Source organism: Arvicanthis niloticus, chromosome 14 (genome assembly GCF_011762505.2).
Source record: "Arvicanthis niloticus isolate mArvNil1 chromosome 14, mArvNil1.pat.X, whole genome shotgun sequence".
Classification (NCBI taxonomy): domain Eukaryota; kingdom Metazoa; phylum Chordata; class Mammalia; order Rodentia; family Muridae; genus Arvicanthis; species Arvicanthis niloticus.
This window is the reverse complement of record NC_047671.1, coordinates 20,217,619-20,238,923: the sequence shown is the minus strand read 5'-3', so window position 1 is coordinate 20,238,923 and position 21,305 is coordinate 20,217,619. Positions and strand designations below refer to the sequence as shown.

The following is a 21,305-nucleotide window of genomic DNA, read 5'->3' as shown; positions in this document are numbered from 1 at the left end:
GCTGTAAAACCCACCCAGAAAGGACTCTGGTGGCATCTTCTCAATACCAGTTCCTCTGGGCCTGAGGGAAAGTGATTTGGATGTTAGTCTAGAAACCAACTGTTAAATGCAGTCAAACGTCAGGAGGCAGAGCCTTGGGAGATCCTGGGGGGAAAGAGAGATTAGAGTTAGATGAGGCGGGGTTTGAACACAGCCAGAACATCTGATGATTCCGTTTGGGGCGATGGTACTGTCTCCAAAGAGAAATCTGCTGAAGGCAGGGGTAGAGTGGATTGATTAACCCAAGGTAGACTGGAACCAGGGAACCAAGTTTTAAAGATAGAACTTATCTATAGGCATACTAACTGAAAGACTGATAAGCACAAACCATGACAAAGCCAAATGATAGAATACCTTGCACTTAGCAAAAACCATGTTCTTGGATACTATTGGGAAAGTGTATTTCAAAGTCTGGATTTCATAATATTTACCCTGGTGGTAGACACGGATATCACATAGCTCAGGTGAAATCACCGATTTTAAAGAATGTTGCATTCCAGATTCTTTGTCCAACCAAAACCAACTTACAATGTTATTTTCTAAGTCTGATTAGTTAAGAGTCCCAGATCGATGCTCTGTCCCGCCTCTGTCTGGTCTCACAGGGTCACGACAGTGTTCAAAATATTTGATGATTAAAACTATGTCATTCATTTCTGGCACGAAATACATTTTAGTATCTTATGTACCTTTTTTTTTTTGAAGATTCTTTGATATGTATCACATTTAATTTGAGATTAAAATCCTTTCTTTCAGGACTAAGTTTGAGTAAACATACTAGAAACAGACTAGACAAAACTCATACATCTCTGCCTGGGGTGTTCCTTGGCAGTGGAAAAATACAACATTTGAGATTCCACCGTTATCAGTGTAAGCATTCTTTCATAGGCACCAGTTGGTTGCACTGACCATTCACTGTTTAAAGAAATCCTGCTTTGACTCATGTTTTAAAGCCAGTCTTAAGAGAAGAAGAAAAAACAGTAAGCGAATAAATAAAGTTCAAAGGAGGCTGTGGTGGCCAATGAAACCGTCAGCTGACAGATCCCTTAAAGTGCTCCAGCCTGGACCCTCTGCATTTCACCATATTCTCAGAGCATGAAACACTACCCTCTGTGAGACTGCTTCAATCACAGCTCACCAAGCTGGCTTGCAAAGAGGCATCACTTTAATTGCGCCGCGAGAAAGAAAACAGTGCTATGTTCTCAAAAGGACAGAATACTTGTAAAATTTATGTAGCTCTTTAATGCAATGTGCTCCAGTTTAAAGAGGTGGGGGATTTACATGTGTTAAGCGATCCTACAAATCTACTTTACCCTTTTTTGGAAAAGGGCAACACAATAATAGTTAAATTTATGTGTAAGATGTCTGTAGTGTAGAGCAGCTCAAATCGGTAAATATTACACAGCAGACCCTGCCGCTTCTGCTTCCAATCTCTAAATATCTCCAACAAAACACTGCATTCTGAGTGAGGGCCACTTAGCCCACACTCTTTAAACTTTTGTGGTCTGGCTCTGGATCATGAACAGAAGATTATAAAATCCAAACTCTAAATGGGCTCCTTACTTAACTCCGTCGCTTTCAGATCCTGCCCGCCCTGTATATAGATGTCAGTAGATTCTTTCCTAAATAACACTTTCAGAGTGTGTGCTTTTCTATTGAATCTTGCATTCCATCTATTTTCATCTCCCTATCCTTACAAGTCTTCAAAGAGTTTGTCTTGCTTTTGTTTTACCACTGGGGAACAAACTCATTTCTCGTTTTTCTTCAGTATGAAGTGTAGGAGTTAATACTTCAAGGATTAGCTTGTCTGCTTGTTCATGTGGACACTAACAGATGTGCAGTCACAAACACACACACTCATACACTCACAAATACACTCACCTACATGCACACACAGATGTGTACACACACAATGTAATTAACATGACTTACCATAATATACAGTATACATATATACATATATATATATATATATATATATATATATATATATATATATATATATATATATACACACACAAATACACACACACACACGTTTGTCTTTAGAACTTCCCAGGGAAGCTTCCTGCATGGCTGATGTACTGGGTTCCTCTCTTGTTTTGTTTCACTATGAAATTTCAAATGCTTCTTGGAAGTAGTTTTTGGGACCAGGGCCAGACACCTGATACATGACTTGTACCATTTAGAATTTCTCTTCTGTTAAAAGAGAAAGAAAGAAAGAAAGAAAGAAAGAAAGAAAGAAAGAAAGAAAGAAAGAAAGAGAGAGAAAAGAGGTGACCTATAAGACAAGAGACCAGAGGTCATGGTGATTCCTGGCCCATGAAAACTTGGTGCAGAGAGAGCATCTGGCAAGAGGAGCAAGAGAGGGGAGCAGATGGCAGATCATGTGGCCCTGGAGAGAAAAGCAAGACTGGGAGAGTCACTGCTTCAGCTCCTGATGGTTCTCTAGGTCCCAGTTCAGACTTCTGAGGACTGGCTGTGCTTCCTGCACCAAGGCTTTTTGTGACATCTCTGTGTCGTTGTAACAAATCCCATCAGTTTGCAGTTAGGTGAAGATTTCCTTTCCCAAACCCAAATGGATACTAAGATAATGCCCAAATGTTCATGGGGGCCATAAGCCTACATTTGATACCTATCTATATACAAGTAGGTTTCATTCATATTTAAATATCATGTGTGCTCAATGCAAGAGAGTCATCTCAAGAGAGACAAGAATAAAGGCTTGGCCTCTGCTTTCTCTATATATTTTATTATTTTATGTGTATGAATGTTTTATCTGCATATATGCATGTGTGCCACATATATGCCTGATGCCCATGGAGCTTAGAAGAAGGTCCCTCAATCCCCCTGGAATTGGAGTTACAGGGAGTCATGACTGCCATGCAGATGCTAGGAATTGACCGAGTGTCCTCTGGAAGATCAGCCAGTGTTGGTAACCACTGAGCCATCTCTCAAGCACCTGCTTTCTCTTTGTATAAATAACTTCAATTATATTACTCAATCATATTATTAACAAAAAGATATTTGGCTGAGTTTAACCTTTTTGACAAGCACATACATACACACTGTCTTAATCAGGGTTTCTATTCCTGCACAAAACATCATGGCCAAGAAGCAAGTTGAGGAGGAAAGGGTTTATTCAGCTTACACTTCCACATTGCTGTTCATCACCAAAGGAAGTCAGGACAGGAACTCAAGCAGGTCAGGAAGCAGGAGCTGATGCAGAGGCCATGGAGGGATGTTACTTACTGGCTTGCTTCCCCTGGCTTGCTCAGCTTGCTTTCTTATAGGACCCAGGAATACCAGCCCAGGGATGGTACTACCCACAATGGGTCCTCCCACCCTTCATCGCTAATTAAAAAAATGCCTTACAGCTGGATCTCGTGGAGGCATTTCCTACAGGGAGGTTTCTTTGTGATAACTCCAGCTTCTGTCAAGTTGATACACAAAACCGTCCAGTACACATACAATGTACTGTGATCCTATCTGCCCCATTGTTGCCTTCTCCTGTCCATCTCCTGCTGACCCACAGTCTGGTCTCCTTTTGTTTTCTCTCTTAGTTTAATCCAGTTCTCTATATGAACATGGATCAGGGTTGTTTATTAGAACATCAGCTACTTAACCAATGGCTACACTATTAAACAAAGCACCTTCACTGGCAACCACTGACTGTCAATAGTTCCTCAAGGAGGGTGGGGCCTCGTGAGTCTTCTCACCTCTTCTGATGGAATGCTAAAGGGCTCAGTTTCTTGTGTGGGTCTTATGCAGGTATCCATAGTTGACTCCTAGCCTCACATGACTTTTATCCAACAAAACAGATAGGGAAGATCAGTGTTCCATGAGAGGAAACCACTTAGATTCTAAAGAATTTTGGAAAGGGAGCCTGTGTTTTTCACAGACTGGGCTGGTCAACTAAAAGAGAAGACTCATGGGAAGGAAGCTGAAAAATAGGTGTTGTGACCCAATAATCCAATGTGTAGGGTATATTCCGTGATACAGGATAAGAATAAGCAAGAAGTAGCCAGCAGGAGGGAAGGAGAATGGGGAAGGAGGAGGAGGAGGAGGCAGGGAGAAGGAGGGAAAGGATAGAGGGGAAAGATGGGATAGGTTGGGGGGGTCAGGTAAAAGGCAGTGGGGTTATTAACTTTGTCTCAGAGAGGTCTAGCATCATGTGCTGTAAGCTCTTCAAAGGCTAAAGTTTCTCTTGTCTAGTTTGGATTCAAAGGATTGAGCTAAAAATGATTCTTAGCTGAGCCAATTGATTTTTTCCTTACAGAGACTAAAATTTGGGCAATTTGTAGGAATAAAATCATAAAATGTACTTTTCAGTGGTTAATTTTGAGAACCACATTGGGAAGTTATCAACCAGCCATTATCTCTAGGTTTGATAGGACAGGACTGATATGTTTTATAAAACCAAGGGTATGTTTTATAGAACGAGGTATGATGCTGTGGGAGGGGGTATCTCAGTGGGCTCATGCTGAGGCATCCTTTCCCACAAGGTACCAGTCATAGGACAGGCGTAGTGCAGAATAAAGTTAATTTGGGGGTATGGGATAGGGAATGGAGAGGAGTAGAGACAGGAACACTGTGGAGAGGGTGGAAGGAGAAGGAGAGAGAGGAAGGAGGGGGTCAGAGAGAGAAAGGGGGCAGAGAGTCATAGAGAGAAGGAGGGGCCAAACAGTTCCTTTTATAGCAAGCCAGGATTACCTGGCTGTTGCTAGGTAATGGCTGGGTTGAGCATAATAGGAATACCAACAAGGATCTTTGGTTTCTGTCTCTAGAAAAAGATGTAATTCCTGATTATCTTCCATGTAACATCTCTCTCTCTCTCTCTCTCTCTCTCTCTCTCTCTCTCTCTCTCTCTTTCTCTCTTCTCTCTCTCCTCCCCCTCACCCTCCTTTTCCCTCTCCCTCTCCTTCTCCCTCTCTCTTTCTCTCTCTCTGTCTCTGTCATGCATGCACTTACACACACACACAAGCACACACATGCTCAAGATGACTCTTTTGGAACTGGAAGAAACACAGGACTCTGAGCTTAGAGTTGAGCTCCTGGGCATTGTAGTTTTTCAGATCACATCATTGTAACTAGCTGATGTCAATGGGGTAAGTTGTAAGTTGTGCTTTGGTGAGGACTGAGACCATGTACATGAAGTGGCTAGCATGTTACCGTGTGATACTTGGGACATAATCCTCTTGTTTGGGTGTCTTTTCCTTGGCCACGCATCATTTTCTTTGATCGCACTGCTATGGCTTCAAAGACTTTATGTGCCTTCCCTAAACCCACCCCTGCTCTCCCTTCGTCTGCTTAGCCCCCCTGTTTGAAGTATATACTCCTCCTTGTGAAGCCTAGGCTCTGTTCAAAGCAGGTAGAAATGCTTCCTCACCTGACCTCTGGGGCTTCTCCCCTGAACGCATCACATTCAGGGGCACATTTACACTCCAACTACTTTTTGTAAACTGCCTGAAGACAGAAACTAGAACATCACGCCTCAAATTCCCTTTGGTGTTCTGAATACTATTTGGTGTTAGATACTTAAATGTATGGCGGCTTTTTTAAAAAATGCCTTTGAATAAAAGGGATAAAGGCGCAGAGTCGTTGCCTGTAGGAGGGCAGATGTGCTTTTGAAGCACGTCTTTTATCTACTTGTTGCCTTTGAAATTTCTGAGAGGGGGATCGCCATTCATTTAAACACACTACAAGGAAAAAGAGAAGGATGCTGGCTCCCTTGAGACAGGTAGAAGGGGAGGATATTGAGAGTCCTCTTTTGTTTACTTGAGTTTAAAGAGAGGGAGTAGATGGTGAGTAGAAGATTTGTGTTTAGCAACAAATTAGGGTTGAGCCCTCTGGAGACACTTTTTTCTGTAACGCGGCCCTGTTCGGTGCTGGTCCTGGGCACGGGCTCCAAAGAAGCGATGACCTCTGCCGCAGGGTGGCAGTGTATCAGTCAACCTTCCTCAAGGCCTGAAGAGAGGATTTTTGAATTTTCTTTTTCTTTTCTCTTCCCCCCCCACCTCCCGATCCCCTTTCTTTTTTAAACTTCACCTTGCAAGGTTGAGACTCCATTCTACTATTGACAAGACCAAGGTGGATTCTTTAGACATTCTGTGTATGAATAAAAACATCGTTTTGTCCTAAGAAGACAGGATATGCTTCCTGCATTGTCAACAATGAATTTCTATTTTGAATGAACAGCATAATGTGGTAACATCCCATATAAGCACTCTTTAATGTAACCTCTTAGGGATAATTGCATTGTAAGCTGGGCATGGTGGTACATACCTTTAGCCCCAGTCATCGGGAGGCAATGGATTTCTGAGTTCAAATTTAGCTTGATCTACAGAGGAAGTTCCAGGACAGTCAGGGTTACACAGAGAAACCCTGTACCAAAAGCAAACAAACAAAAGGAATAATTCCATTGTAAGGTAGTTTTGTTTTGTTTTGTTTTACCAGTCCAAAATTTTCTTTTCTCACTGTACTTCAAGATCTGATTCTAAACTCAGTGCTCTAATTCTTTGTATTAAGGATTGTGACCCAGAGAAGAGAGAAACCCTTGCTCTTCTATTTTCCCTTGGAATAAAGAGGAACGACCCTAGAGTCAAAAGAGAGGAGGTGGCATGCTCTCGTCATTGAGACTTTCTAGATGTACCTGCTAACCTCTGGATAACACTGAACAAGGATTCGACAAGGACACATCTCATTACTTCATACAGAAGGAACCTGAACAAAATCTAATCTCTCTGCACGCAAAAAAAGACCCCCAGGAGAAAGAGATGGCAGAACGTCATGGTTGAAATCTCAGTACTTGAATTAAAAATGCAGTTTCAACATCTACCAGTTGTGTGATATGGGGAAAGAGTACCCTCCCAGAAACTCAGTTTCCTTATCCTTAAAACAGGACCAACTCTGAAACATTAGAGCAAGAACTAATGACTGAAAACCTGTAAAGTACTCCCAAGGTCTTCACAAATAATAAATATTTATTTAAGTATTAATCTGGTCTTGATAACTACTCAAGCCTTAGCAGACAGCAGCTGAGAATGCTAGTGGTGAGGAAAGTGGACAAACAGATTGCCACAACTTTTCCCTCTAGTCTTCAAATTTTCTTTTCAGATTTCCTCTCTGAAGACATCACCAAACCTCTTGTGTGCCCCACCTCCCCGCCACCTTACTCCCAGTTCTTGAGTGGAGTTTCTCCACAGCAAAGCAGTCCTATAGCAATGCAGAATGTATACTCCATTTTACTTCTTTTGGGGCCAGATAATCCCTTGCGGTGAGAGTCGTCCATGCATTGTAAGATGCGTTGTAGCATCCCACTGATGCCAATAACAAACCCTCTCTCATAAACACCCCTATTTTCCAGGCACTATCATATCACTTTGGAGGCAAAATTGCCATTGCATGAGAAATACTTATCTAACCTCATCTTGGGTCTAGTAGTTTCATCTTCTGAATGTTTCTTGCATACAACTTTGTCTGTTTCACTAGCCCTAAAGAAATTTCAGGCAAGCATCACAGTTGTATCAGTTGCCCAGCCACCAGCTCAGCCTTACATCTGCAGATTTTACTTAAGTACTTACTGGTTAAGTCAACACAAGCCATCTTGCTACTTGCTTACTATTATAAGTTCTCATTTGTGTTAAGACTGATCTAATAGAGACACACCAAAAGGTTACTTCTACTAACTCAAGAACACATTTCCCCCCACTTAGAACACATTAACATAACAGAAAGTGCTTTTATTGGTTTTTTTTTCCTGTCTTTTCTGGAGTCTCAATTCTGCATGTATTCCACACAGTAGCTGGGCTCTATGAAATTTTGGGGAGAAATTTCCATCTATTAATTTCCTTCTTTAGAACAAAACCATCTCAGATCCTCTGAGACTTTGTTCTAGAGATTACTTTGTTACCAATGCCATGATGTTTGAATTTTCAATCACAAAGAGGTTCAGCCAGAGAGAAGGCATGGGGAATTCTACTCTGAGCCTTTCACACAGCCTGCCAGTGTGTGCTCATAGTTTTTAATTCTTGCCCTGGCAAGAATTCCAGAGGAGACTACTTGCTCACCTTGGGAAGCTTATATTTTGACATTTATCAGACCCTGATCAGTACAAATTCCACACTTCTAGTTTTGTAGCAATTTCATATTTTATACTTCTTTTTGTTTTGCAAATGGAGATACTCATGTGACCATGAATACCAGGAGACACTGAAAGAATAAGTCAGCATTCTCAGATCATCCCTTACTGAGAACTACAGCTTTGGGTACCCAGAAGCATGAAGCTGAGACTAAAAATAACTGAACTTCTTGTTTCCCTCCACTGGAACCATGAACAGATTCCCATCACAGACCAGGGGCTCACAGGACACCGTGTGCAATGTTCAAGGAGCAGATGTATGTCCTGAAGCTTTTTAGACTTTCCGAGGATGGAGGCAGGGATACCTGCTGGACTTGCTTTAGGATCAGTTGTGACTCTCAGGCTCAGAAGATGGTCTCAGAAGATGAGTGTCTGTACTGATGGGAACTAGTGTCAATGATCATCACAGGAGCACAGATCTTGACAAGGGTCCTTGAAGTACTCCAGAAACTGGTATTCAATGGAAAGTGGAGCCATCATCCAGAAAACATATTTTCCTTGTAGGTGTGATGATGATGGGCCAGTTGGTCATCATCCAAAAGAAATCAAATGGGCTTAAACTAAACAGGGTGTTAGATATATGTCCCAAAGATGGACCACTTGAAAGCTGAGATATCTGAGCTATCCATACTAAGAATACATGCATTCCTTGTACTTGGTCAGATAGAATTCAGTTCCATGGAATTCTCTCCTTCAGCTTCATCTTGGTAATATTTTACTCAAGAATATACTACCATTGTTTCCAGGGTAAATATCATGCTTTCTATCTGATACTCTCTTCCTTTAGAGAAGTTGTCCTCGAGGTAGGAAGCTGTCTCGTGGCATCCAGCCCAGGAAGCACTAAAGAGCCCCAAGAGCCTGAAGGCAATGAGCACTCAACTATTGAGAAATGATTAAAACACCAGATCAATGTGGGTGAAAAAAAACAAAAAAACAAAATAAAGGTATCTCTTTTCAAACAATTCAAGATATCTCTGCTTTGATTTTCCAAGTGTAGGCTGATAGCTTAACATACAAAAGACAATCTTAGTTCTCTTCTTTTTACAATCTTCATAGAAGGAAGTGGTGGGAGAGGATTGCACTGTTGACCACGATGGTCATAAACATGTATTAAGGCATGAGACATGTATTAAGTGCAAGTCCCAGGGAAGGCAGCACTGCCCAGAAGTGAGAAATGCAGGCTCTTGAACTCCCAATGAAATCTAAGCTTTCTCCCTTTCCTACTCTGGGAAATTTCCTAGCCCTTCTTATGACCCTCTTTCTTCATCCCTAAAACAATGTGGTTGTTTGAACAAGAATGTCCCTCATAGGGTCATATATTTGCATGCTTAGTCCCTCAGTTGATGAACTCTTTGGAAGAATTAGGAGATATGGTTTTCTTGGAGCAGGTGTGTCCTTGTTGGAGGAGGAGTGGACTTAGAGGCCCAGTGTCTCTCTCTGCCTGTTGCCAGAGGATCAGGATGTAAAGCTCTCAGTTGCCCACCCACCCAGCACCATGTCTGCCTGCATACCATTATGCTCCCTACCATGATAAAAATGGACTAGCCCTCTGAAACTTTAAGCAAGCCCCCAATTAAATGCTTTCTTTTATAAGAGTGGCTGTGGCCCCGGTGTCTCTTGATAGCTACAGAACAAGAACTGAGACAGGGATGAACTAACAAGAATTCCAAACAAGGTCACATGCAGTGAGAATCAGACAAATTATTATAGATAGAGTCAGGATCTTGCCTTGTCTGCTGCATAGCCCTTTAAAAAATACTAGTCGGAGGTCTTTTAAAGTATATCAATTAAGTTGAAAAAGGAACACGTAAAAATATTTAACTATATGTGCACAAATAAATAAATGTATCTGCACATGCATAAATGTACACATATCCATGTGTGAGTATAAGGTATATACCTGTGCATGACAGGATGCAGAAGAAGGTGCTACAGTGACTGGGTTTTTACGTGGTCGATAGATCTGAATCTCAGTCTTCTTGAAGCACTTGAGATATCTGTCCAGAAAAAAACAAAAAACAAAAAAAACACTCCATGAACTTTTGTTTAAGAAAAAGAATACTTCATATAATTTCACTTCAAATGTTTTATGTGCAAGCCTATAATGTCTTTCTCCCAAACACGGAGGAAGGTGTAAGTAAGAATTGCAGGTTCTAAGAATTTTCAAGATTTTCCTCACTCTCCTCCCTGCGTGTCTAATTGTGATGTAAGAGAATGTGTTGAAGGTCACAGAGCTGGCAGCCACAATGGAAGAGGAAGGGAAGGAATAAGAATCCCGTGTCTTGCTTTTTGACTTCCAACCAAAAAACTCTGTGTTGGTCTACAGTCTATGGTCTATGGGATGGCCACATCTGGTGACATTCACAGACTAATTCTACCAAACAACAAAATCAGCACTTTAATAAATCCCACTGTCTTTTTATTTGGCTTACAGAAAGACGGGTAGATGAATAACTGGGTAGATAGACAGATGGATTTACCTATGAACCAGTGGGCAGATGAGGGGGCGGTGTGCTTTCTTCTCATTTACTGAGCCTTAAAATCTGTGCCTTATTGGTGTAAAACACCAGTAGTGTCAACAGTAACATTTGCAACCAAGAAAAAGGCAAGAACATTCGAGGCAACTGGTATGACACTGTTAAGTGAGACATCATCACCCTGGGATGAAACATTCCCACTCATGTCAGTACTTGATGAGAGGAAATAACATTATAAATAGATTGTTACCTGTAAGCATCATGGTACCAGGATCACTTGGAAGAATTATTTAAGGTCTACTAAACTCTCTGTGAGGAAAGAGCAAATCTTTCTGCCAAGCCTTCATTACCAGGAAGAATGGCAGTATCTGCTCAGGAACACACAGCATCCCAACATTCAGATTAGGACGGGAAGTAAAAATAATAAAATAAAATAAAATAACACAACCAATTGAAACTGCAGGAGAACACAGTAGACAGAATGTAATTAGTTGGGTTGACTGTCAGCCAAAACCTCAGGCAGCCGCCCCCTTCCTCTTATGAAAACTGCCTGGAGATTTTTAATGATGTTGAGCAGTTAGAATCTTGATTTTAAATCTTCCCTGAAATGCAGGGCGCCATTGCTCCCTCCAGCGACACTGGGATATTGGTTGTTTGGCAGGGAGGCGCGCTCAAAAAGGTGAACTCTAATTCCGTAAGCACCAGTGATTTCTGTCTCAGTGTTTGGTACTGTCAGCTCTTTAACCCTAACGCGTCCAGCTGAATTTGTTACAAAAATCAAGACACTTTGCTCTATGGAGTTGGTTTTCATGTGGCTCTGCTGTCCACCAGAAGGGTGGGGCAGGAGGAATTCAGGAATGGAGTCATTGGCTTGTTAGTTTTATGTCCAGACATGAAGCTCAATGGTGTGACATACCAAAACAGTTGCCACCAAATTCTCTTGCTGTTTCTTCTCCAGATCCCCCAAAGGGCTCCTGATGGAGAGAGCAGAGAGAGAGAGAGAGAGAGAGAGAGAGAGAGAGAGAGAGAGAGAGAGAGAGAGAGAGCTAGAGCTAGAGCTAGAGCTAGAGAATGGGCAGGTAACCCCAAAAATGCCAGTATGGCTTTGAGGCCTAGCTCTGTCTTTTATGTGACCCATAACCTTAGACTTCGACAGTACTGTAACCAAACTGAACCTCTCACTGAATGAGCAAAGAATCAAATCTTTTCTTTTCCCCTGGTACAAATGTACTGTTGACAGTGCTTTCCTGAGCTAGAGACTGGGAAGCTCAAGCTGGGCCAGGCTTCTGTTGCTGTAGGTTGTGTGTTGAACCTGTCCTGTGGCTAATGACTGCAGCTGCTTCCGGCAGAGGCCGTTATAACATCTATAAAAGGCTGAAATACTGTGGTTTCAGAAGCAGGTAATGAGCATACACTGAAACCACATGGGTGTTTTTTTTTTCTTTTCCTTTTTTTTTAGTTTGTGAGCTCTCTGCACAGGAGTTCATGGGTATGATGCCAACTCTCACAGACAACAAGGATTTATTGTATTAATAATCTGCAAATTATGGATTGCAAAAACAAAGACATTTGGGGGATTTCATTGAACTTCTACCAAAAAAGATGCCTGCATGCTGAGGTTTTCAAGTTCTTCACTGTGCCCAGTTGAAATTAATTATAAACTATACATCTATTTGCATATTAATTATGAAAACATATCATGGAGTACATTTATGATAAAGTTCAGCAGAAAACAACAACAAACAAACCATGCATCCTGGATACAAATCATGAGAAATACACAATCGACGTGATCTTCCAATACTAGGCTTAGTAATGTCTGTTTTTCAATGATGTAACCACTCAAATTGATAATAAAAAAAAAAAAACTACTAAATTTGCATTAAAAACAGACCATTTATAATAGAATCTACTCAAGTGCTGACAAAAAACCATTTGTAAAATCATTGGCGGTGGGGACAGGTCAGTCAATAAAATGCTTGCTTTGCAAATATAAGAACCTGAGTTCAATTCTTATAACCCATGTAAACCAGTCAAGCATGGTAGCACATGTGCATAGCCTCAGCACTCGGGTAGGCAGAGCCAGGAAGATCCATAGGGCTTGTGGTCAACCAGTCTAGCTTGCTTATGATGCCTGAATCAGTGAAAGATTCCATTTCAAAAGGTGAAGTAGGCGACTCTTAAAGAACAACCTGAAGTTGACTGTTGCTCTCCACAGGCACATACATGTGTACCCTCATACACAGTGACCCTACTCACACCCTTGGGCATGCGCAAATCACTTTGACATCTCTTGGGTGATGGGCATCGATGTTGCAGAATCCGGTTCTATATCTATCCCTCTGGATGGGACTCAAAAGATGGGATACCGAGTTGTGACAAGTTCTTGCTTTTAAATGTAAATCGTCTTGGTCTGGAAAGTGGGCTTGGCACTGAGAGTGCTTGTTGTTTTACAGAGAACCTCTGTTCTGTTCCTAGCCCCCAGGTCTGGTGCCTCACAGACACCTGAAACTCCAGTCCAGAGGTTCCAGACGCCTGTTCGTGTACATACGTACACACAGGAACACACACATACACACACATAAAATAAATGAACCATTTCTTTTTTAAAAAGTGAAATTTTTAAATTAGATTACCTTTCATGCAAAGTATGTATTGTAAGTATTGTATATGGGCCTCCATTTTTCTCTCTGAGGACACTTCCCAGAACATTCCTTTAACTTGGAAATCTTGGTGTGATGATTTGTCATCATTTCCAAGTATCTCCATTCTCTAGTTTCTTCTTCACTTCTATCCCTAGGGCTGTCACCTGGGATGGGAGTGAGGAAAATGAAGCAGACAGCAACAGCATCAGAATCACATTCCTCATTTATTCCATCAGAGGTTGGCTGCTCGGCACTTTACCTCTTTCTGGCTAGATCTTCATGAGCCACCCACACTGTCCGCCTATGACCTGAAAGTGCAGGACCATTCGAGAGAGAATGGGAATGCTTTGTGGTCAGGCCGACTCTGGGTAGTTCATGAAAAGACTTTTTTTGTCTTATGGTGTGTGTGTGTGTGTGTGTGTGTGTGTGTGTGTGTGTGTGTGTGTGTGTTTAGACCAGGGTGTCCTACTCTATCACCCTCCACATTATTTTTTGAGATGGGGTCTTTCTTTGAATCTGAAGCTCCATACTTTTAGTTATACTGGCTGTTCACGGAGCTCCTAGAATCCTGACTTTACCCCACGCAAGATGGGGTTACATATGCCTGGCTTCTGTGTAAGTTCTAGAAGCCCAAACTCAGGTCACTTGCTTGTACATTAAGCATGCTACCAGCTAAACTATCTTCCCAACAGCCTGTGAGACTTTCTGATGGACAGCCTCTTGTCATGAGATGGAGGAGTGGAACAGGAGCCAATTGCATCTTGCAGTTTCTCCTACAGTCAGTGTGCCATTGCTGTTCGATACATCTACCTCAGAAGTTCTGTTCTCTCTATGAGAAAAGATAGTCAGTCATCCAACCCAAAGAGAAAAAAAGCAGAGAGGGATGTATGACTTTTTGAGGCTTCATTGTGTAACCAGCACAATACCAGGTGCAGTGAATGCAAATCTCAGTCATAATCCCATATTAGGAATGACTTTTAAAAGGCTAGAGAGAAAAGGGGGAAGAGAAGGAAGAAGAACAGGGAGGATAAATAGAGTGTCTCTGCTTAGGGGGAGAACTGCCTCTTCAGAGTGGTGGTCCATATGGGCCCTTATCTATCCCTTCCCCCAGAACAGCAACCCTCCCTGTAGCCTCGCTTCATCCCACGCCTTTCACTTCCTTCTTTCTGTCTCTTACTCAGCTCCCCAGTCTGCCTTTGGCTCTACCATGCCAATCCAATGTTGACACTGTCCCTCTGTGCTCCCAAGCAAATCCAGTCATGTCATTAGTAGATATGCATCCCTGTGTGGCATTTAAAATACTTTAACCACTGGTTGTAACTTGTTTTCAGGATCATCTCTGCTAGTCTCATTTTTAGCTTCTCACTAAGACTTACATAATTTAAATCTACTACACTGCTTACAGCACCCAAGAAACACTAGCTTCTTTCTCTTTTAGATACATAGCTTCAGCAGTAGTTTCTTAGCCAAGATGATCCTCCTCCTCCTCCTCTCCTTCTCCTTCTCCTTCTCCTTCTCCTTCTCCTTCTCCTTCTCCTTCTCCTTCTCCTTCTCCTTCTCCTTCTCCTTCTCCTTCTCCTTCTCCTTCTCCTTCTCCTTCTCCTTCTCCTTCTCCTTCTCCTTCTCCTTCTCCTTCTCCTTCTCCTTCTCCTTCTTCAAGACAGGGTTTCTATGTATGTCCCTGGCTGTTCTAAAACTTGCTCAATAGATCAGGCTGGCCTTGAACTCAGAGATCTGAAAGCCTCTACCTCCTGAGTGCTGGGATTAAAAAGTGTGTGCCACTAACTCTGGCTTCTATATGTTCTTCTAGACCTATTTTCTTGCAGGAGCTCCCCAAAGCTGCCCTCCCTTTTTTCATCTGAGTTCTGGGTCTCTCTGAGCTCTTTCTGCACTCAGAGAGAGTTCCAGGAGAGTTTTCAGGTGTCCTTGGGATCATCTCTCCAAGCATCAAATTTCCTACTAGATGCTTGCTCTCCGTGGCTTCCAGCATAGGCTCCACTGCCTGGGTCACATTATAGGTTCTCCCCGGGGCTTTTGCTTTCCCCATGTCAACAATGTCCAGGTCTCATGTGGCCCATCGCTTTGCTGCCTCTCCATTGCAGTTATTAAGTAGAAGGCATGATGAATCTCTGGCGGTCGCTCTCTACGTGGCTCCTTATCATTACCTAAGAAAAATAATGGAATTCAACTCTAGGGGGCAGTCAAAAAGAGCCATTTTACACTTGCCTGGACCATGATTGAGCAGTAAGTATGAACGGCTGGTAGTGGTCCTCTTTAGCATATTGTCTGTTTAGTTTTGTTTTTCAGAAAATTGAAAGTATCAGGTATTTGTTTAGAGAATAGAGGGAAAGACTTTTAAAACTGACTGTAGCACATCAGAAGTCATCCCTACTCACAGCTCTTATACGGCTTCTAATGCCCCTGTTAGTTCTTTGTTGTTAACTCCAAGTAACGTGGAAGTTTTATTTTAGTCTTAGTTCCAGCACATCATTAATTTGTCTAGCCAGCATTTTTTTTATGAGTACCTTGTTTGTGGGAGAAAAATTTCAACCATTGCAGGTGGTCCTACTTGGATGTCAATCCAAGTGTCCTTGCAAGCACTACCCTCCAATCATAAAGTCGGAACAAGATGTGACCCAAGTCTGAGACTTTCTAACTACCAAGCTTCTTGTGTGTTGACTCTCATACAGTCAGTATTTTGCCTGATTCTGAAGTTCTTCCAGCTTCAGACTCTGAGAGAGTTGATTATTCCAGGCATTGTGCAACTTTGAATTCTATGTCTAATCAATCTTTCCCATAACTAAGCCATATCAAGATTATATTACTTACAATGAAATATGCCCAAGAAGGTTAATGTTACTAAAGAACAACAAGGCTGACGGAACCATTTTAAAAAAATGAAAGTTGAAAGGAAAATAATTGTAGGAAGTGTGGGGTACAGTCCTGGTTTTTAAGAGATTGTAATTTATGGATATGAAAGCAAATGCAAACACGTTACAAGGAAAACAGGGAGATGCAAGCACTATGAGTGAGACAATTATTGACAATACAATAGAATTTTAGTGGAAGATAACAAAAGGGAGAAAGATCACCATGAGCATTGTGGAATGAGAACCACTCCACATATAAGGCAGAACATGACTGACTCTGGAAGGTAGGTGGGCTTTGAAAGAAACAAAAGCACTTAGCTGGAGGGAAGAGGCAGTTTAGAAAGGCCACAGGGGCGGCACAAAACATTTACTCTGTGGGTCAGTGAGCTCACACTAATGGCAGCAAAAAGAGATACATGGGAAGTACTTGGGGTGATTCTGTGGGTAACAGTGGAAATAGACTCTTGAATCACCGTATATGTCTATGCCCTAATGTCTATGACCTATGTGAGGAGACACAGTAAAATATGAACTTAAGATTGATAAGGACAATGCCCTTAAAACAAAGAGATGGCCAAGTGTCTTAGAAGTGAGGCTTGTAAGCTGAACAGCCACACTAGAGAAACATGTGTTGGAATGTTTGGGGTGACAGCATGTGAGGACTTGGCACTCTGTTGCTAGCTTTGAAGACAGAGGAAAGGGGCCTGAGCATAACAACGTGGGCAAATTCTAGAGTATGAAAATATACAGAAATGGCCCTGTCTCTCTCACCTCCAAACTTCTCTCTCAATCTGCCAAACCTTGAATTTAGCTCATGGAAAATCAAGTTGAACTTCTGATCCAAAGAACTTTAAGAATATAGATTTATTTTGTTTCAAGCCACTGAACTTGGGACTTTATACTATAACCACTTTACAACTAGCAGTAATGGTACAGTGGTATCTGAAGTGACAACTAAAGACAAGCTAAAGCACGCAGACTAAACAATAGAGTGGAATTGAGCAGAACCAAGCCAAAAGGTACATGCTGAGCATCCCTGAAGTTGCCTGGGATACAGACTCTAAAGGACGCCCAAACTTGATTCTGTATATAATGCATGGCCTATTGAAATGTCTTCTAGGGTTCTGTTCTCATTTTTACAAGAACCAAACCAAACCAAAACGAACAACAAAGAACAATGTAGTAGGTAAAGGATTGAAGTTTGGTATCTCTAACATAGAGAGATATGTGTCTCTAACATATCTCTGACCACATTTGGAGTAAAATTTTATTTCAAAGTTGCCTCGTTTAAACATAGCAGCATTTTGGTAACTGTGTGACTCACCTGCGGGACCTGCCAGATCATTTCTGTTTGATTATTTATGTATAAATTATTAATGAGCCAGACACTGGTGTTTATTGCCGAAGCTTAGGCACAACACTTTGGCAGCCACTTTTCTCAGCAAGAGAACCAACTAAATGAAAAAAATTAAAAATTCATAACATTTAAAGGCTCCTTTTTTGTCTAACAAGTTATAAATTAGAAGGAATGATTTTTTAAAAACCCTTTCCCCCAAACAAGAAGTGAAATAGCAGAGACTGGCGCATCGGCCAAGGAAGCATGAGTCCCACAAGCAAAGATGATGTAACTCCTTTAGAAAGTTGTTATGGCCTAGCCTCACACGGGATAAAGGGCAATTTTCTTGTACTTTGTCTTTCTTTTTCTACTTATAGGCAATCTCTTTTGATCCAAACTAGTTTCACCCATTAATTTATGCCATTAACATTTTTCTAATTCCTTACCATTTTAGCATAAGTCACTTATATGAAAGAGACTTAAACCTTAGAAGGTCTTTAGTCTTTGGGTTCTATGATGTACATGTACTCTTGTAAAAACGGAAGCCAGGTAGTATAGAGTATGGGCATAGACTTTGGAATTGAATGGACGCAATCTTAAGTCTCAAGTCTTTGATTCATCTGCCATGAATCTCAAGCATATTACCTGATGATTTTCAATCTTAGGTTTCTATCTGTAAGTCCATGATGAATGTAATGTCAGGAGGCTGATAAACTAGAAATCATGCACATACACACACACACACACACACACACAGAGAGAGAGAGAGAGAGAGAGACACACACACACAGGCACACACACACACACACAGACATAGACACACACAAACACACACACACACTCACACACACAGACACACACACACACACACACATGTAGTTTCTTTGTGACAAACAGATCCCCCCGTAGCTTGATTAGCTCCTTAATACTCAGAATGCAGGCATGTGTCGAGTACATTGCAAAGATGAAGAGATTCAGCACTATGGTTTGTAGATGTTTTGGGGAATGCATCACAAAAACATGTGCTGAGCACTTCATCAGTGTGCTGAAAAGTGATGGAACTTTCAAAACGTGAGGCCTAAGGCAAGGATATTAGGTTATTGGTATACTGCACTCAGAAAGGATTAAGGTAGTTCATGGGAGATTCCATTTGGCTTATACAAAAACAGATTGAATGAATGAATGAATGAATGAGCAGATAAATAAGTAAATAAGCAAAGGAATGAATGAATGAATAAAGCAGTCTGGTCCCTGAAACTCCTTCCCCCCTCATGCATTATCTGTCTCTTTGAAGCTCATGATGGGAGCATGCTGGAGTGTAGTAGCCAAGGGGACCCACACTTGAAATCAAACACATCAATTCAGCCAAGCTTGGGCTTTTGCCCCTGAACTGATGAGTTATGCAATATACTCAGCAACAACAGAAAATAGCATAAGAAACTCAGGCTTCAGGAATTCTTTAAAGCTTTTCCCAAATCTAAGGTGATACACAGCAAAACCCATATCTGAACCCAGATAGTTTGACTCCAGGACCTATGACCTTAAACATTTTGTGAAATTATTGGTTTTCTTCCTCAACTTGTGCCTAAAGTATTAGAAAGAAAAGAAGAGAAAAGGAAAGAAAAGGAAAGGAAAGGAAAGGAAAGGAAAGGAAAGGAAAGGAAAGGAAAGGAAAAAAGAAATGAAAAATACTCAGTTAAAAAGTGATTCTATTTCAAACATTTCATTGAGGTTGGATTTTTAAATTCATTTTTCCCTAAAATTATGATATAAAAGTATACATCAATTCCAGGCTATTTAAGGTGATGAAATACATACACAAAATAAATTCTAAGTGTGAATAAACAGCATGCATTTGTAATAGTAAATTATCCAAGAATAATGCTAGAAAACAGAGGATAAATGACACAGAAAGATAACTGTACAGCGGATCATCAGGGGATAGGGGATAGGAAGTTTGTAAGAGTCAGAGGAAGTGGGCATCTGCAAAAGTAGGATTGCAGGACACGCATGGCAAGGCCCTTGTGCACAGGAACTCACAGTCATTGTGACTGCAATAGATTAGGAAACCCTAGCAAGGATTGAGAAGGGGTTCATGAAATTCCACCTCTATAGTGTGGGCTACTGGAAGCCGATGACTGCTGGGGGTAGCACAGTCTGTTTAGTTTACGTTATGAATGTGGCCACTGACAGACCACTCTTGTTTCAATAGAGGGCCCTCCACCCATTCACATACAGAGAACATCAGGTGGACTTAGGTGATTTAAATGTCAGAGATAGAAGAACACATGGAGTTGGGAGGAACTGTTAGGAAGAATAGAGCAAGGATCGGGGGTTAGGGGTGGATTTGATCAAAACACATTATATGTATCTATGAACATTTAACCAATTAAAAAATAACAAGCACTGTATGCCTAAGACCCTAACTAGATAAGAATGAGGAAGTGAGTAAAGTTGTGTGTGTGTGGTGGGGGTGTAAAAGAATCCAGCAGGACCGAGTACGCTTGGTGACACATATGCCTGGTTTTGTTTCATTTCCGTTTAGCATTTGTGGATTTCTTTTCCCCTTTAATATTTGTTGGGTCACTAGCACTGTTTTGAAGATTGTTGTTTTCATGAGAGAGAAGGAAGAGAAGTGGAAATAGGAGATGATAAACTATAAGAGGCACATGAATAGGGTCAGTTGTCCATCATCGTAGAGTTTAAGGGCGAGGCAGGTCGGGAGTAGACGTCACTCTTGGGCGTGGCGTGGAGATCAAATGAGAGGAAAGAAGGCAACTGAGCCGTGTGATTTGCGTGTGAAATACTGCATAGAGGCACGTGTCTGAACACTGAGTCCTTGGTTGGCAGTCTTCTTCCAGGAGGTTACAGAACATATAAGAGCTGATGCTTCATTGCACAGAGTGGGTTGGGGGAAATGTCAGTGCTCCAACTCAGCCAGGATACCTGCTCATTCTCTACCTGCAATATAAGAATCAGTGTCCGTGAGAGAGTCTCAGCCTCCCAGCCACGGTTCGTTCTCTTCCATGATGGGCTGTCTTCTTAAACCATGAGTCAGAGTAAACTCATCCTCCCAGAAGGTGACTCTCCCTAGTGTTTTATCACAGGAATAAGAAAAATTAACTGATACGGTGGCCGATTCGGTGTCTCCAAACTTGTAAGTTTAGTTCAATACTCTAATGCTTTGGTCTAACAGTGTGAGAAATACTTTCTACATATATGCTATGGTTCTAATGTTATAAATTAGCAAAATAGTATTTTTTTAATGTAAGCTAACTCCTGCATTATGTTTCCTGAAGTTGGTTGAAAGGGAATTCCAGTTATACATATGGATAGATGGTTATGTTCTGCTTAATAGGCATTCAAGATCTTCAAGTCCAAGGAAGCTAGTCTTCACAAACCCACAGCAGTGAGCTACTATCTCTGGGCTGAACTCAATGGCCTCAGGCTCAGTTGACCCAGATGCCTCATCTCAAGGTCAAGGAGTCCTGCTTTTTCTTGGACAATGTTCTGACTTTCACACATGGGCCTTGAGGAGTCTGTGTAATTCTGAAATTCATGCAAGCAGATTTATGAGTTTTCACTTTAATAAAAAATTCCATGACTGGTTATGGTGGTGTACACCTTTGATCCCAGCACCTTGGAGAAAAAGGCAGGGAGATCTCTGTGAGTTACAGGCCATCCAGAGCTAGAAAGTGAATTTCAGGTCAGCCTGGGCTACATAGTAAGGCCCTTTAGAAGAGGAAAAGAGAGTTTCCTTGTTTGGAACTTTGAGTTTAAAACTCTAAACTCATTGCCCTA

At 41.5% G+C, this 21,305-nt stretch overlaps 1 long non-coding RNA gene across 2 annotated transcripts in view; it reads right to left on the bottom strand.

Annotated features, from left to right (window-relative positions):
* Nucleotides 1-21,305, bottom strand: part of LOC143434392 (uncharacterized) — a 151,377-nt gene that overhangs the window by 30,421 nt on the left and 99,651 nt on the right. For both annotated transcript variants that reach the window (XR_013103863.1, XR_013103864.1), the window contains exons 2-3: nucleotides 10,077-10,173; nucleotides 6,322-6,420 (exon numbers count right to left, since the gene is read on the bottom strand). This is a non-coding gene — a long non-coding RNA (uncharacterized LOC143434392). The remainder of the gene's footprint in view (nucleotides 1-6,321; nucleotides 6,421-10,076; nucleotides 10,174-21,305) is intronic.